General features: G+C 40.5%; 3 protein-coding genes across 4 annotated transcripts in view; 1 reads left to right on the top strand and 2 right to left on the bottom strand.

Moving 5' to 3' along the window:
• Positions 1 to 13,196, bottom strand: part of LOC127440795 (gastrula zinc finger protein XlCGF57.1-like) — a 139,488-nt gene that overhangs the window by 38,154 nt on the left and 88,138 nt on the right. The window lies entirely within an intron of this gene.
• The window catches only part of LOC127440861 (gastrula zinc finger protein XlCGF8.2DB-like), a 142,072-nt gene that overhangs the window by 63,807 nt on the left and 65,069 nt on the right, over positions 1 to 13,196 (bottom strand). The gene's annotated exons all lie outside the window — the stretch shown is intronic.
• The window catches only part of LOC127440833 (gastrula zinc finger protein XlCGF7.1-like), a 226,766-nt gene continuing 217,192 nt past the window's right edge, over positions 3,623 to 13,196 (top strand). The window contains exon 1 of the mRNA XM_051697792.1: positions 3,623 to 3,657. The gene's annotated coding sequence lies outside the window, so the exon portion shown is untranslated. The remainder of the gene's footprint in view (positions 3,658 to 13,196) is intronic.

The following is a 13,196-nucleotide window of genomic DNA, read 5'->3' as shown; positions in this document are numbered from 1 at the left end:
ATTATTTCTGTAGTTATTAATCAATATTTAAATAAATTAATTGGATCTAACTCATTAAAACCTCATATGGGACTCCAGTAAATGTAGTGTGCTACGTTTAGGAGCAAGTTTGGTTATTAGCAATAATTAATAATTATCAAAGATAATTATTAATTATTAAAATCAATAGAACATTGATGAGAATCAAAGTTAGCTTTTTTAATCCTTTAAAATCAACACTTATCAAAGATAATCGTTAATTGTTAACATCGATGAAACATTAAAATTAACACTAGCTTATTGATCATTCAAATTCAATCAAAGATAAAAATCAATAGAATATTAATAAGGATTAACATTAACGGGGCACCACCCTGGAATCAGGGACTAATAACCAAATATTAAAACAGTCTCAATATTAGATTGTTTTCTTAGGAAAATCGACATCCGAAGAATATCGATTTTCGGGAAAAAAAACAATGAATGAAGGTTTGAATCCGAGCATTGACATCCTGTCAGCATGACACAGGCATATGCAAAACAAACCAAAACACTTCTCTTTGTAATATAAACAAAGTTTATTTATGCAGTAATATCAATTAATAATTAATACAATGCAGTCAATAAACTTCCGACTTACAACTACAAACTAAACAGTGATATGATTAGATATGGAAATAAAATAATCCTATAACACATAAGGTGTGTGTGTGACAGTGTGTGTGTGTGTGTCAGTGTGGTTAGTGAGAGAGAGAGAGAGAGAGAGAGAGAGAGAGAGAGAGAGAGAGAGAGAGAGATTATTAAGTGACAGCCCGAAAGCTGATTTCGCGATAGCTGGAGATAAAGCAGCCGTGTTCATCACTCAGAGACGCGGTTTTACGAGCGGGGCTCGTAAAAGTCCTGCGTTATTTGACTCTAATGGATGAACTCAGTTTCTGTCTCACCCGCAATGGTGAAAATGCACAACAATCCAATTTGGTTGGACCACAATACAGCAAAACAAATCTGTGATAATTAATACCCTGAGTATTAATAATGAACGGACATGGCGGTCTGTAAACTATACAAGCAAAAACCTTGAAACACAAGAATAACACACTATAATATTCTATCTCTGCCCAGACGTAACCTCTTACTTGAATCGCATGAGGACACAGGTAGAATGTGTTTTCCTCCGTCCTTTAACTTTGACCCGGTTCCTTGAGGCTCGGGTGATGACGGGAGGCCGTTTCCTCGCTCTGTCGGTGGGTGGTGCGGTTGTTGATTGTCGGCGGGCTGGCGGAGAACTCAGAAATGTCGACTTGATTGAAGATGGAAGAGAAATCTTTAATCTCTTCACTTCTGTAGGCCAACGGATGAAGATGTGAATTGCTCGGGTGTTCGGTTGAACACAGAGTAATCTCAACTCGTCCAGCGAGATGGAGATTGTATGGCTACAGTTTCAAGTCGGACATTACTCCCTTGTGCCACGAGGTTGCACCGGAGAGCGGCAAAAGCTACATCTTTATTCGGTGAACGAAGTCGCTGGAAGCGAAATCTTTAAGCATTTCAGAATTATTTGAACTCCTGATGATGTCATGTTTGAGGGACGTTCTGTTGTGTGCCTCATCCAATAGGAGTTGAGAGCTCAATCCTTTAGTGAGCAAGGCTTCCTGGATTTGTAGTCTGTTTTGGACTCCCTTTGTTTGATTTTGGCACGATTTTTATCAGTAAAATTTACGACATGGAATGTGTGGGGGCTGAGTTAGGTTTTACGACTGTTAGGCCTGCCTTTGTCTTCTATCTGAATACATGAGGCCCAACAATGCATTTCTTGAAGAAATACTATATCATATTTCTTACGCTTAAGAAAAGAAATAACCTTGCTTCTTTTTATGGGGTGCCCCAACCCATTGACATTCCATGTGGAGAGAGATAATCCACACATATTAACAATTGACATATTGATATAATAAAAAATAAATAAATAAATTGTGTGTCAAAAGCAAGATTACAGAGACCACATTCTCCATTAATGCAACAATCAAACCCCGAGCTTCCCCCCAAACAAAACAAACAGAAAAAAGAAAAACATGCGCATTAACCCTGCACATGACAGTGCCAAACGGCGTCGATCCCTCTAAACTCAAAGAGTCTATGTACGCATGCGAGACCCTCCGCAACAACTTTGCCATCGGATTGCTCAAGTCCGGTGCTTCTATACAAATTTTGTGAGGCAAAATTAAATAACAGAAAATACTTTGTAAAACAGACCCCAGCCAACAGGCAGAATAAACACAAAGAACATGTAGATTCATTCACAGAACTGTCTTGAAGGTGTGTTCCTCCACAAAACAAATTCCAGCTGATATAAATCCATTCAGTTTCCTCAGACAGACAGACAATTGTTCAGTGAGTCGGCTCTTATGAGTGCAGCAGATGACGTAATCATTCTAATGTCCCTTAAAATTACTCCACAAAATAAACTCCAGCCAACAGGAGGCGTAAGCACAAAGAAGGATCAGAGTCATCCACAGCTGACCCGAAGGAGTGTTATTTCACAAAACAAACTCCAGCCGCTAGGAGGAGCAGCACATAAAGAAACAAAACAGGCATCCCGGTTCCTTGGATGATCCAGAGGCCGCATAAAAAAAATAAATCATGTCTTACTTTATAAAAGACGTCCTTTGCGGTCATCCATAATGTCCATTCTCAATCTGGCCGGGAACTTCAGTGTAAAAGCGAACTTCCGTCAATGCAAAAGTTTCTTGGAGTGTCATGCCACAAAACAAACTCCAGCCACTATGCAGAGCCAACGCAGAAAGAAACAAAAAATGGCGCCCAGCTTCCTTAGACAGCGAGACACTGAACAGCGAGTCAGTTCACTCACATAAGAAACGCCCAATGGTTTACTCACCCATAGTTTGTATTAAGGCCAGTGCCTTTTTGGGGCATAAAAATGCTTTGCTGCCATCCTTGGTGTCTATTCTCAGTTTGGCCGGAAACATCAGTGCAAAAGCGATCTTCCATTGATGTAAGAGTTTCTTACATTCCTTGACAAGAGAAACTATCTTGTCAAATTCGCAAAATCTGGGAACAAGAAAATATTGCGATTCTTCCAAGAAAGCTTTCCTTTGCTCCTTGTCCGGCATAACACAAGATCTTTATCGGATGATCTCAGAAATTTGGCCAGAATTGATCAGGGCCTGTCTTCCTCAGCAGATCTGCGAGCCGGGACTCTGTGAGCTTGCTCGATTTCCAGCTTATGGCCTGTTATGTCGAGCAGACTCGGGAAGAGCTCGTCTAGGAATTTCACCATATCTCTGCCCTCTTCATGTTCAGGAATTCCAACAATTTGAATATTGTTTCTTCGATTCCTATTTTCAAGATCTTCCTGTTTTTCCAAAATAAATTCCAAGTCTGTTTTGGATGCGGGCGGATTAGTGGATAATTCCCTTTCTGATGATTCCAGACAATCGATTCATTTCTCAACATCTGTCACTCTTGTGACCAACTCAGAAAATTTTGTTTCCATCTCTGTAATTGATCGACGTATTACAGCGAGATCCTCCAAGTCAGCAACAACCTTTGTCAGCATCACCGAGATGTTGGACAGTTGACGCTGGATTTCATCTCCCTACGTGCCGTCCAAATTGAGTCCCCGGCTCGCAGTCCCGTCAGAGGCCTCAGCTTGAACACGTAAGTGTCTTTTAATGCCTCCAGAGTCTGAGGATTTTGACTTCTTTGCCATGTTTACCTCAAAAAGCAAATATGTAACCGGGTGTATCGAATCTCACCGTTATAATATTAAAATAATCAAAAAACCAGCAAAGTGCGCAAAAACATGGCATCACGTGACCCAGGTAAAGATACTTTCTAAATAAAAATGTATCAAAACACTTACATTATATGAAAGCGCTTAAAAGTACCAAAACCAAACCAATACCATGTTTTTGGACATGTTCTTTGGAGTAGCCTTCCATATAAATACCAGGATATAGGCCTATTGTATATAATAAAAATATCAAGGTTTTACCATATTGTACCATCACTGCACAGCAGGCGTTTGAGAAAGGTAAATTTGATAAACTTTATCTTATGCTGTGTAATGTGAAAAAGTGACAGTATGTTTTAAGTCCATTCATTAATGCTACACAATATACAGTATATAGGCTACTGAAGAAAATGTTCAGATGATGCTCCTAAAATCATCAGAAATGAATGCTTTGGTGCTGTTTTTGCAAAATGAATAAATAAAATAAATAATTTTAAACCCCCCTACAACATCATAGTACAATCGATTGTGTACTTGATGGGTCCCAGACTTCCCAGTAATGATGAAAGCCTATAAATGTGCCTGCTGTGAAATATACTGTACAAAGTGCATAGATCATAGATAGGGCAGTGTGCCTTTATTTAACATCTTAGACCACTTGACTTGGTTTACTTGCACTTTACATTAAAGTTATTCCTGTATATAGTGATACCCTACTTATGATGCCTACTTAAGCCATAACATGCACTTGCATTTTTCTTCCCAACATTGTTATAATTAATGTTTTGCTAGTTTGGGATTATACACATTAGGATGTATTGTATTAATTTGTACTTTTTGTGTAAAAGTAATACATAGCTTTCTAATAATTTTAGAGAGGGGGGGTACACAAAGTACTGGAGGGTCTTGACTAGGGTGCCAAATGGGGTAGGACCAGCACTGCATCTATGTGCCCTTGACTGATGAAGTCTTGATGAAATATTTTAATCTTTTGGTAGAAAAGATCTCTCAGACCCCTGAGTCTTCTCTTTACTGTTGTACATGAAACTGGTGTTGAGCGGGTAGAATTTAATGAAGATGTCAGCTGAGGACATGTGAGGCATCTATTTCTCAAACTAGAGACTCTGATGTACTTATCCTCTTGTTTAGTTGTACATCTGTCCTTCCACATCTCTTTCTGTCCTTGTTAGAGCCAGTTATCCTTTGTCTTTGAAGACTGTAGTGTACACCTTTGTATGAAATCTTCAGTTTTTTGGCAATTTCAAGTATTGTATAGCCTTCATTCCTCAAACCAATGATTGACTGATGAGTTTCTAGAGAAAGTTTCTTTTTTGCCATTTTTGACCCAATATTGACCTTAAGACATGCCAGTCTATTGCATACTGTGGAAACTCAAAAACAAACACAATGTTAAGCTTCATTTAATGAACCAAATAGCTTTCAACGGTGTTTAATATATTGGCAAGTGATTTTCTAGTACCAAATTAGCAATTTAGCATGATTACTCAAGGATATGGTGTTGGAGTGATGACAGCTGGAAATGGGGCCTGTCTAGATTTGATCATAAATGACTTTTTTCAAATAGTGATAGTGATGTTTTTTAACATCAGTAATGTCCAGATTATACTTTGTGATCAGTTGAATATCACTTTGTTGAATTAAAGTACCAATTTCCTTCTGAAACAGCAAAATCTGTACATTATTCCAAACTTTTGGCCACCAGTGCATATACATACAGTTGAAGTCAGAAGTTTACATACACCTTAGCCAAATACATTTAAACTCAGTTTTTCACAATTTCACAATTTAATCATAGAAAACATTCCCTGTCTTAGGTCAGCTAGGATCACTACTTTATTTTAAGAATGTGAAATGTCAGAATAATAGTAGAGAGAATGATTTATTTCAGTTTTTATTACTTTCATCACATTCCCAGTGGGTCAGAAGTTTACATACACTTTCTTAGTATTTGTAGCATTGCCTTTAAATTGTTTAACTTGAGTCAAATGTTTTGGGTAGCCTTCCACAAGCTTCTCACAATAAGTTGCTGGAATTTTGGCCCATTCTTCCAGATAGAACTGGTGTAACTGGGTCAGGTTTGTAGGCCTCCTTGCTTGCACACGCCTTTTCAGTTCTACCCACAAATTTTCTATCAGATTAAGGTCAGGACTTTGTGATGGCCACTCCAATACCTTGACTTTGTTGTCCTTAAGCCATTTTGTCACAACTTGAGGTATGCTTGGGGTCATTGTCCATTTGGAAGACCCATTTGCGACCAAGCTTTAATTTCCTGGCTGATGTCTTGAGATTTTACTTCTATATATCCACACAATTTCCCTTCCTCATGATGCCATCTATTTTGTGAAGTGCACCAGTCCATCCTGCAGCAAAGCACCCCAACAACATGATGCTGCCACCCCCATGCTTCATGGTTGGGATGGTGATCTTCGGCTTGCAAGCCTCACCCTTTTTCCTTCAAACATAACAATGGTCATTATGGCCAAACAGTTAAATTTTTGTTTCATCAGACCAGAAGAAATTTCTCCAAAAATTAAGATCTTTGTCCCCATGTGCACTTGCAAACTGTAGTCTGGTTTTTTAATGGCAGTTTTGGAGCAGTGGCTTCTTCCTTGCTGAACAGCATTTTAGGTTATGTCGATAAAGGACTTGTTTTACTGTGGATATAGATACTTGTCTACCTGCTTCCTCCAGCATCTTCACAAGGTCCTTTGCTGTTTATCTGGGATTGATTTGCACTTTTCGCACCAAACTACATTAATCTCAAGGAGACAGAATGCGTCTCCTTCCTGAGGCTGCGTGGTCCCATGGTGTTTATACTTGTGTACTATTGTTTGAACAGATGAACGTGGTAACTTCAGGCATTTGGAAATTGCTCCCAAGGATGAACCAGACTTGTGGAGGTCCACAATTGTTTTTGTTTTTTTTCGTTTTTGGCTGATTTCTTTTGATTTTCCCATGATGTCAAGCAAAGAGGCACTGAGTTTGTAATTAACATTTTTTTAATAAATCTTATAATAACAAAAACACACACACACACACACACACAACAATTAAACTCCACAACACCCCCCCCCCCCAAAAAAAAAACAATCCTATGGTCACACATAAGTAAATATATACATACACATACACACACACACACACACACACACACACATATATATACATACATACATACACATACCTATACACACACACAATAATCATAATCACTAAAAAGCTATACTACAATACTCTCTCCACACCCCACCCAAGTGCCCCCCAAAAATTCCAAATACCTGCCCCATATCCGGACAAACAAATCTAAATCACCCCGTCTTCCCAATGACACCTCCTCATAAGCCGCTACCCTCCCCACCTCCGTGCACCACTCCAGATATGGGGGCGCACCAGCTGACCTCCAACCCCTCAAAATAACCTGCCTGGGGATCATCACACAGGTCAGAACCCAGTTCTCAATATGGCCATCCCCCACATCGATGACCGCCCCATCGCCCAGAACACAAAGTCTGGGGCAAAACGAAACCCGAGTGCCCACCACCTCGCACACAAAATTCTGAAACTTCAACCAGAATTTCTGAATCTCGACACACAACCAAAAAACATGGGCCATGTCTCCATCTCCAGCAGGTGGGTGTGTCTTGAAGACCAAGCCTATACAGTCTAGAGGGGGTCCAATAAAATCTATGCAAAATTTTGAATTGTATAAGACGCACCCTTGCATCTCTAGATGCAGACTTAACGTTTTTAAGAATTTTAGCCCGCACTCTTTCCTCCAATGCCAAGTTGAAATCTTTCTCCCATACTCTCTTGAGAGAAGGCTCCATCCCCCAGACTCTGAATTAACAGTGAGTAGTACACTGATGCCTCATGACCTTTTCCAAAAGCTGCAATCACCTCTCCCAAAGCATCTGCCACCTTAGGGGGTGTGTGCTACCCCCAAAAATAGTACAAAGCAGGTGGCGCAGTTGTAAATACCTATAAAACTGAGGTCTGGGGATCCCAAAATGTTGGACCAAGTTTTCAAACGATCTCAACACTCCACTTTCATATAGGTCACTGAGTGTAGCAACCCCCCCCCCCACAATCCACTCTGGCCAGCAGAGAGGGGACTTGCCAATACACAATCTTGGGTTCTGCCATATGCTCGAGGCAACATTTAAATAAGTGTCCAATTTAAACAATCTGGACACTTTAGTCCATACCGAGTGTAAATGCGAAATAATGGGGTGTAACTTAACTTTTCCGATTAGTTTGATAGAGATGCTTTGTAATGGCGAAATAGGGGCAAGAACTGCCTGTTCAATAACAAACCAGGGAGGGGCTCTCTCAGGTGGAAGTGACCAAAGAGCCAAATGTCTGAGACTGAATGCATAGTAATAAAACAAAATCTTGGGTAGGCCTGGCCCACCTTTGTCTATCAGCCTATGTAACTGTAGAGCCGAGGAGGGTGGGGCCGGGCTGGAATGAGACACACCCGGTCCCCAATCAGCCTGATGGGGCGCGCGAGGGATAAAGGCGGCCGGGGACGACAGTTCGAGAGAGAGAGAATTGCAGACAGCTGTACTGTGTGTTTTTGGTTGTGTGTTCTGTTTAAGTTGCTCATTAAATTATTATTTAAGTTGTCAAGCCGTTTCTCGCCTCCTCCTTTCCACTGAACCCCCTTACAGTAACTTATTAAAATGCAATCTGGGACGTTTACCATTCCAAATGAAGGACTTCGCTATGCTATCAAATTGCTTGAAATAAGAGAGGGGGACATCTACAGGGAGAGGTTGTAGCAGGTAGATACATTTTGGAATACAATTCATTTTATTAACATTAACCTTCCCAATCATTGATAAATGTAATGAAGCCCACCTGCCCACATCACTCGAAAACCATTTTATTAAAGGGTCAAAATTAACACTAACTAAATCAGACAAATTTGCTGGGAATAAAATCCCCAAATACTTAATGCCCTGTTTGGGCCACTGGAAGGCGCCCGGCTGGAAAGTCGTTACTGGACAGTACGCTGTTAGAGCCAAAGCTTTGGATTTAGACCAATTGACTTTGTAACCTGAGAACTTGGAAAAATAATTAATAATTCTGTGGAGGCAAGGCATAGATTTAATAGGTTCAGAGACAAATAATAAAATATCATCTGCGTAAAGCAGAAGCTTATGCACCACACCTCCTGCCACCACCCCTGAAAAATCATCCTCTTTTCTTATCGCAGCTGCTTATGGTTCCAGGGCAAGACAGAACAATAATGGGGAAAGAGGACAACCCTGCCGAGTGCCCCTATTCAGAGTAAAATAATCTGAAATTAATCCATTTGTTTGTACCACTGCTACATGGTGTCTATAAAGACACTTAAACCAAACAATGAATGTACTCCCGAACCTGTATATTTCCAAAATCTTAAAAAGATAATCCCATTCTACCATATCAAACTCCTTTTTGGCATCAAGTGAGATGGCAGCGACCGGAGACTGATCATTCGCTATTGACCACATGATATTAATGAGACGCCTGATGTTATCAGAAGAGCTGCGGCCCCGAATAAAACCCACCTGATCTATATGTATAAGTGATGTCATAACTTTACTTAATCGGTCAGCCAAAATTTTTACATCTAGTTGGATCAGGGAGATTGGATGGTAACTTTTACACTCACTTGGATCTTTGTCCTTTTTAAGAATCAGACTGATCCAGGCTTGTGTCATGGTTGGAGGAAGCTTTCCATACTTTAATGATTCAGTATAAACTTCTAACAAAAGTGGAGCCAGTTCTGTAGTATAGGATCTAAAAAATTCTGCGGCAAAACCATCTGGCCCCGGAGCCTTGCCAGTAGGTAGGGACTTAATTACCTTGTCAAGAGAGTTTTTGCTCAATCATCAGTTTAGGAAGATCTAATGGTTCCACAAAGTTTCTAATATCTTCATCAGTAAACAAAGATGTGGAACTATAAAGATCAAGATAAAACTCTTTAAAGGCATTATTAATATCAATGGCTGAGGTAAAAAATTTCACAACCAGCAGATTTCACTGAGGGAATGATAGAAAGTATTACTGTCTTGCCCTGAATAACCAAAACTCCATTTTCCGCGAATAAATAGTATTATATCTGTATTTTAATCAGGTCAATTCTCTGAGGTCATCAGCTGACATACGGCGCTTCAGCTCTGCCTCTGCACTTTTAATATTCTCTTCCAACTCCACGAGTTCTCGTGCTTTGGATTTTTTGATGAATGAGGCATACTGTATGGTCTGACCCGTAAGAACCGCCTTAAGTGCCTCCCAAGCCACGCCCACAGAGGATACTGAGGACCAGTTGGTGTCCATATAAACATTGATTTCAGTCTTTAACATTTGTTGGAAATCAAGATTTTGCAAAAGGGACACATTAAGGCGCCAACTAAATGATTTCTTTTTCTCTGTATATGGCAACATCTCTAAACTCACCAGGGCATGATCTGAGTCTAAGATATTTCAAATTGAACAATCAACAACAGATGAAATGAGGGATTTGGATATAAAAAAAAATCTATTCTAGAATAAATCTTATGGACTGATGAAAAAAATGTATAGTCCCTACCAGATGGGTTTAAAAGTCTCCAAATATCCGAAAGACCAAGATTTTTACGCATCCTGTGAAGCGTCATTGTTGCTCTAGGGGGTATACACACTTTTGCTTCACTGTGATCAAGGACTGAGTCCATCAAAAGATTAAAGTCTCCTCCCAATATTATATCATGCAGCATCCCTTCAAGATCTATAAAAAAGCCCTGATCATCAGCATTAAGTGCGTAAATATTAGCCAAAATCAACCTTTGCCCTTGAATTTCAGCTAAAACAATAATGACTCTCCCACATTTATCTTCAGTCTGTTAGAGAAATTTGAATTGTAGATGTTTACTAATCAATATAATGACTCCCTTGCTCTTACTTCAGCCAGCACTAAAAAAAACATGTCCACCCCATATCTTCCCAAATTTTTCAGCTTGCTGCGGGGAGGGATGTGTTTCTTGAGGAAACACTATATCATATTTCTTACGTTTAAGAAAAGTAATAACCTTCCTTTTTTTTATGGGGTGCCTCAACCCATTTACATTCCATGTGGAGAGAGATAGTACACTCATATTAACATTTGACATTTTGATATAGTAGAAAAAATAAATTGTGTGTCAAAAACAAAATTATACAGACCACATTCCCCATTAGTGAAACAATCAAACCCCGAACTTTCCCTCGAACAAAACAAACAGAAAACAGAAAAACATGCGCATTAACCCCGTGCACGAAAGCGCCAACCGGCGACAATCCCTCTAAACTCTAAAGGTCCATAAACGCTCACGAGCACCCACGACAACTTTGCTATCGGATTGCTCAATTTTGCCTCACAAATTTGTGAGGCAAAATTACATAACAGAAAATACTTTGTAAAATAAACCCCAGCCAATAGGAAGAATGAACACAAAGAACGTGCAGATTCATTCACAGAACTGTCTCAAAGATGTGATCTTCCACAAAACAAATTCCAGCTGATATAAAACCGTTCAGATTCCATGGACAGACAAACTAATGTTCAGTGAGCCGGCTGTTATGAGTTCAGCGGATGACATAATCATTTCAATGTCCCGTAAAAATACTCAACAAAACAAACTCCAGCCAGCATGAGGAATAAGCATGAAGAATGAACAGATTAATCCACAGCTGTTCCAAAGGAGTGTTATTCAATAGAACAAGCTCCAGCCGCTAGGCGGAACCAATACAAAAAGAAACAAAATCGTCATCCCGGTTCCCCGGATGGTCGAGTCAATTCACTCGGAGGCCGCATAAAAGTATATACCATGACTTACAAAATCTGTCAACTTTATAAAAGACATCCTTTGTGTGAGCATGTAGATATTTTGTGTCCACTCTCAAACTGGCCGGGAACTTCAATGCAAAAGTAATCTTTCATCAATGCAAAAGTTTCTTTAAGGAAAAGTGTTATTCACAAAACAAGCTCCAGCCGCTCAGCGGAGCCAACGCAAAAAGCAAAAAGAAACCAAAATGACGCCCAGCTTCCTCAAAAGCCAGAGTAAGTACAGCGAGTCGACCCACTCACATGAGAAACACCCAATGGTTTACTCACCCATTGATTCAATAAAAGACATTGCCTGATTGGGACATGTAAATACTTTGCGACCGTCCTTCGTTTCTATTCTCAGTTTGGCCAGAAACATCAGAGCAAAAGTGATCTTTCGCTGATGTAAGAGTTTCTTACATTCCTTGAACCGATCGCGTTTCTCTCGTCGAACTCGCAAAGTCCGGGAACAAGAAAATATTATGGTTCTTCCAAGAAAGCTTCCCTTTGCTCCTCGCCTGGCGCAACACAAGATCTTTACCGGATGATCTCAGAAATCTGGCCAGAATCGATCGGGGCCTTTCTCCCCCAGCAAATCTGTGAGCTGGGACTCTGTGAGCTCGCTCGATTTCCAACTTGTGGCCTGTTATGTCGAGCAGACTCAGGAAAAGCTCATCTAGGAATTCCACCATAACTCTGCCCTCCTCATGCTCAGGAATTCCAACAATTTGAACGTTATTCCTGTGGCTTCTATTCTCAAGATCTTCAGCTTTTCAAGGAGATGTTCCAAATCAACTTTGGTCGTGGGCGGATTAGCGTTTAATTCCCTCTCCGAAGATTCCAGAAAACTGATTCGTCGCTCAACATCAGTCACTCTTGTAACTAACTCAGAGAATTTTATTTCCATCACCATAATCGATTGACGTATTACAGCGAGATCCTCCAAGTCAGCAAGAACCTTCGTCGACATCACCGACATGTTGGACAACTAATGCTGGATCTCCTCTCCCGCCGCACCATCCAGATCGAGTCCGCAGTCTGTAGGCCTGTCGGGGCTTTCATCCTGAACACGAAAGTGTCTTTTAATGTCTCCAGAGCCCAACGATTTTGACTTCTTTACCATGTTTTGCCTCAAAGAGCAAATGTGTAACTGGGTGTATCAAATTTCACCAGTTTATAACATGAAAATAATTAAACATTTTGTAAAGTGCGCAGAGCTCGTCGCTCACACGTCTGCTTCTTGCATGGCATCACGTGACCCCGAGGCACTGAGTTTGAAGATAGGCCTCAAAATACATCCACAGGTAAACCTACAATTGACTCCAATTAGCCTATCAGAAGCTAACTGTCTAATTGCCTAAAGGCTTGACATCATTTTCTGTTGTCCTTCTGGCCGCACCTGCTGGCAGGCTTTCCCCACCTTTCGAGACCTGGGAGGGAGACAAGGGGAGGGAAAAGAGCGAGGCAGAGTGACGGTGAGAGAGAGAGAAAAAGATTGCTTGCCGGTTCCCAGACACAGCTTCACCTGGTTCTCGACTGCTCCTCCACTGCTCCTCCACCCTCTGGCAGACGACAGCTGCTCTTCCCCGGGCAGACGAGTGCTCCAAC

This window comes from Myxocyprinus asiaticus, chromosome 5 (genome assembly GCF_019703515.2).
Source record: "Myxocyprinus asiaticus isolate MX2 ecotype Aquarium Trade chromosome 5, UBuf_Myxa_2, whole genome shotgun sequence".
NCBI lineage: Eukaryota > Metazoa > Chordata > Actinopteri > Cypriniformes > Catostomidae > Myxocyprinus > Myxocyprinus asiaticus.
This window is presented reverse-complemented; position numbering and strand designations above follow the sequence as displayed.